Source organism: Silene latifolia, chromosome X (assembly GCF_048544455.1).
Source record: "Silene latifolia isolate original U9 population chromosome X, ASM4854445v1, whole genome shotgun sequence".
NCBI lineage: Eukaryota > Viridiplantae > Streptophyta > Magnoliopsida > Caryophyllales > Caryophyllaceae > Silene > Silene latifolia.
In genome coordinates, this window is record NC_133537.1 from 138,966,625 (window position 1) to 138,972,168 (window position 5,544).

Here is a 5,544-nt window from a genome sequence, read left to right on the forward strand (position 1 = left end):
GTCTAAATTATTTTTCCACTAAATCGAATCATATGAGATATGAAATGGTAAGGGTACCATGGTTGTAAGTTTTTCACAAGAAACAAATGCTCATTTTTCCCTTGCAATTATCACGAACACGACGGGTTTGCGGCTCATGAAGCTGTCTTTCTAAAATACAAGTTTATTTTTAGAAGACAGAGTGGGAGAAATTATTCAAGAGCCACAAAGAATGCCACAGAGAATGTTATGTCGCAAGAAACTGGTCTTTCTTGGCTAAATGAGACGTTTTGTGTAAGACATTATACATTGTTTCTTTAAAACCTAGGAGGTTAAATTCGTCACTTGTTAAAGATGATGAATTCATGCTACTCTTAAGAAAGTAAAGAGCTTATAACTTACAAAAGAAATTGTTTGATTTAAGTTGATTACTTCTAGAAAGTAATGAACATATGACTTACATAAGAGTGTTTAAAGTCACAACTCAATAAAAGGCTTAGAGCCATGAAAATCCGAAACGAAAGGGCTTGATTAGTGACAAAGGGTCTTGCACTAATAAAGAGATATTTCAATGCAAGATTAGTTGCAAAGGGTTTTGCACTAATTGAAATGATTAAGTCTATTTGGATCTTCTTAGGGATTGTGTTTCATTATGAGGATATGCATACAGCAAGTGAATCTAAAACTCACTTCTTCAATAGAAGGAATGTATTCAATACATGTCATAAGTTTTATAGATTCTTGCAATCCTAAGATAATGTGAAACTTAAGAGAGAATCTTAAGTAGGACATCAATGAGTTGGAATCAACATTTTGATCATGTGATAAAACATTTCTCGATAAGTCGAGAAGTTGTGTTTATACATGGAGTTTAGTGGGAGTTACGGAATTTTTAATTAGTCCGATATGTGGATGACATATTGATCATTGAGAATGATTTAAGACTTTTGGAGTATTATAATACATCTTGAATATCCGGATTTATGAAGATAAATCCACATGATATTAGCGTCGTTAAGAAGTCTTATGTTGATAAGATTCATGACTAGTTCAATTAAATTGAATATATTTGATTGATTTCATTTGCTTCCACTGCCGAATCAATTAAAAAGAAATGATGTATAACACTTCATATGCTTTGAGTATGATGAATTGTTTTCAAAAATCGAATTTAAGTAATCTTTACCAAGTAAGCTATAAAGATTACCCTTAAGTGCTTGCAGAAGCATTAAGGAAGTAAAGCAAAGTGTTTATGATGCAATATTGTGTAAGGGTGTTACACAAGTGACAATTGACAATTGAGATTGCGCATGGTTTCCGACAAAACCATAATCAAAACAAATTAGGATGGTTAAGATACCATTGTGGCAATGTTAATTAAGAAGTAGATTTTTCTAGAATCGTTCTAGGCAATAAAGAACAATGAGAGATATTTATAACGGAAATTGAGTACACTTGCGATCATGAGATGTGCAAGAAGGATGAGTCCCACACATTGTGAAAACAGTGGGAGCTATTCTTAGGCTAGAGGGCCTATGTCTTGATTGGATCTCGACACGTACTCAGAAAGTTTTGTAATGCAAATGTATACATTACAAAGGAAAACGAGTATGTAGTAAGGTTGAGTAAGGTACAAGAAGTTGATAAAACCTACTAACCAAAGCCTTCTCATAGGCTTAACATGATGAGTCATGTCATTTCAATTAAATTGAGATGAATAACTACATAAAAGATCAAATTAGATTATAGAATATGAAGTAGTAATCAAGCATTGACTATTCATATGTGATAATCGCATTTGTCGTTTGAGTTTTACTCTAAAACTCTTCTTTTATACTTTGTTACATCCAAACGGGTTGTAGAGACAACATTGAACCCCGTTAAAGTGAACACGGATTAGCATTGTATTCGCCCATAGTCACTTGTATGAGGTGACGTCTCGAAGTGACTAGAGTGTGATGCGATTGATGGCAAGTTCAAGTGCCATAGAGTCATGTGAGATGACTAGTCGATCACATAGGCAGACTGTTAGGAACACTTTGTCGGGCAGTGACCGCTTATAGAGTTCTGGCAAATTTATAAAGCCCGGTCGTGGCGAGAGCTACTATAGTATTCTAATGAGTCGATTCTTTTGACTAAAGACTGTTCACCTAAGATGGCACAGAGTTTGATTAACTTTGATTTGTGTTACTACGACCTTCGTAAATGGGGTCAAATGGGCATATTTTGGGTTATGATGGCTGTGGCTAGTCGAAGGGAATAAGTGCAATAGAAATTGTCCACCCCTTGTCAGGGTTATAACAATATCTCAGGGCCACTCGAGGAGTAATGAACTGGAAATGCGTGGCCACGCTCGGAAGGTATCCATGGTGGATAAATTCGGTCAATCGATTATTCTCGGATCGAGGAAACCACTCTCGATATGATCACTTGCAAGCACGACCCGAAAGACACCTTGGATTGAGTGGGAGATAGTAATAGGACAAGAGAATTGGTGACGCACACTTGTCGAGGACAAGTGGGAGATTGTTGGGAAATGTGTCCTCATCAATAGTGCGATCACATGATTTAAATATCATTATTAAATCTCATTTCAAGAATACGGAAGGGATGATACATTACATATATAGTCAACTGGTCCACACATATCGGTAATGATTGGTTGACTAGAGTTTGACATTCTTGTCGTCGCGACGGTGGTGATCGATTGATCCCTTGAGGTCACACCTAAAGGACGATTCCCTTAATTAAAAAGGTTAATTAATTGTATACCGATACAGATTAATTAATTCCTTAAAAATTGAACAAATTCAATTTGTGAGAGAGAATATTGATATCTTATTGTAATGGGATTAAATAAGATTTATTTTAGTAAATAAAATGCTTTATTACTAAAATTGTTTATTGTTTGAGAAACAATAAATATAAGAATGAATGGTTGATTATAATTACAAGACATTGTGAGTTATAATTATATGACCCATTTTATTTACGTGATCAAGTATCACTAGTCAATTTGTTGAAAGTAACTTAATTAATTCATAAAATGATATTTATGTGATAAATATGCATTAAATTAATTAATAACATGTATCATACTACATGTGACATATTGTGTGACAAATGACAAATTGACAAAATAAAATGGTAGTCCATTTTAAGTATATGGACCGAAAATGGAGGGTGTGTTAGTGGGTTTTGGTTGTTTTATTTTATTTGATAAAATAAACATAATAATGCCTACCTACTACTAGTCTTACACCTCTTACACACCTACTATTTTTGAGAAGAGTAAAAGGAAAAGAAATGATGCCAATTTTGGCTTTTCCAACCGTGACACTCCCTCTCTATTGTGGGTTGTTGGTTATTTTATTTTCCTTACACACACATTCATATGATGATATAATTCATTCTTACAAAACATGCAAAAAGGTTCATGCTTTTCTCTCTTCTCTCTCTTTAATCTTCATCAAAAAGATGAGATTTTAATCCAAATTTGTTCAAAAGATTACTAAAATTATCAAAGTAATATATGAGTATTTGTAATCAAATTTAAGGTAAACCACAATATAAACATCTAGTACATGTTAGTTTGTGGGATTAAGGGATTGTCTTGGGTGCTACTAATTGGAGAATCTCTACTTTGGGATTTTGTATGTTCATCCATTATTGGGAAGCTCAAGAACAAGAGAGAAAGGTGATCTCTCTTGTGCCCATAACCGAAAATCCATATGTAAGAATAATGCTTCTTCCTTATTTTGTTTTAAAGTTTGCATGCATAAGATCAATCTTTAATTTTATGACAAATTAAATTATAACATATATGAGTATGTTAGTATATATAGATCTACTTTTCCTTCAAACAATACCTAGATCAATTTAAAAACATGTCAATAGCAAAGGAGAGAATAATGTCATATAACATTTTGTGTTAGACATATGTTGTGTTACTTGACAAATTCCTCCACTACTACTATTATAAAATTCGTCAGCATCAAAATTCCTTTTTTTTAATCATACCGTCTGGTTTAATATCTTCATCTTACTTGACAAAAACTCTAATTTATGCAGGGAGAAGATTTATTTGAAGACGAATTAAAGGAGATAAGTTCCCAAAGATGATGAAGCTAATGCTGATGGGTTTGTACTTGGTCCCTAGCAACATAAGTTCGTCTTACTTGACAACCACAAGCAGGACAAATAACCTTCATGTAAAGTAGCTAAACCATAAAACAATAGTAGTAGAGAAGAATCGATTTTAAAATATCCATAGAGATGGAAAAAAAAGAAAAAAAAAAGATGGCAGAGGATGACCTGTATCCTTAATTTGCAGCTAAGTCAATATAAGAGCTGGCACATAATAAGTATGGAGCAGCATTGATTTAATTGTGGGGTGTGATGTTAACTAGTAATACGATAGACGGCTCGGAAATTCTTTATTATGCAAATCCTAAGAATAAAAAAGGTGTTAAAAACCATTATACCCAAATCAATGAGAATGTGTCTTTCCTAATACAACCTTTTCTATGTTAAATATTCTTAGCAAAACATCCACTACACTCATTAAACCCCATAATACAAAGTAAGTCATTTAAATAATCATGTCCCTGAGAACTAAAATAATTAAGTGTTTGAATCCCCAAATCCCTAAATTAAAATATTCGATTAAGGTGATTAAAAAAACCAGCCCTAATCCCTATCATGTAATTGCCATAAACTTGTTATTCAAGGCTCTATTTTTAAATTTCTATTTTTTTTTTTTGGATTCGCATATTTATCAACTAGCAGCTCATATTGTGCATTGTAATGGCCAATATATCATTTCTTCATCCACCTCAATTGATGAACAATAGAGACAAATACACCATTTCTTAAAAAAAAAAAAATCCAAATCACATTTCACCAATACCATTTCTTCATCATCCACCTCAACTGATGGTTTTGTCTAAGTTGAACCTGTCTTCATCAGGTTCGAGCTGCTTATCCAATTTTGAGAAGAGCCTTTAATGGCGTTTTTGAGAGGTCCAGTAGAGTAATTGGGAAGAAGAAGGGTTTACATAGCAGGGTGAATGAAGATGGAAGGGTTATAAGAAAGGTAACCAACTAAACAGGTAGCCCTTCCACCGGTTCTATTAAATGACAAAGGGTGTAATAGTTGGGTATAATTCTAGTTAAATTAAAGTTTGGAGTAATTTGAGAAGGAGCCCAGTAGTTTAGAGTATTCCTATTAAATAACCCTTTTTTTGGTACAAATGGAGCAATAAGATGCTCAAGGTCAGTTTAATTCTATATTGCTAACTGGTTTGCAACTCTATTGTGTAAATTGAAGTTGGACTATTGCAAGTTGAAACTGTCATGCAGTCAAATTTGCTTGCTTGTTGAATACGCTTGAATTATAACTGATATTTGTACTGGTTTCCTTCATTTCACCAAACAGACGCCTAAAAAATCTTGCAACGAGAATTATGTAAATAATGTGGATCCAGACAACACAAAATGCATCCTTGTTGTCGGCATATATGAAAGGGTTTGTAACTCACTTTTTCCTGCAAATGCTCTGACAAC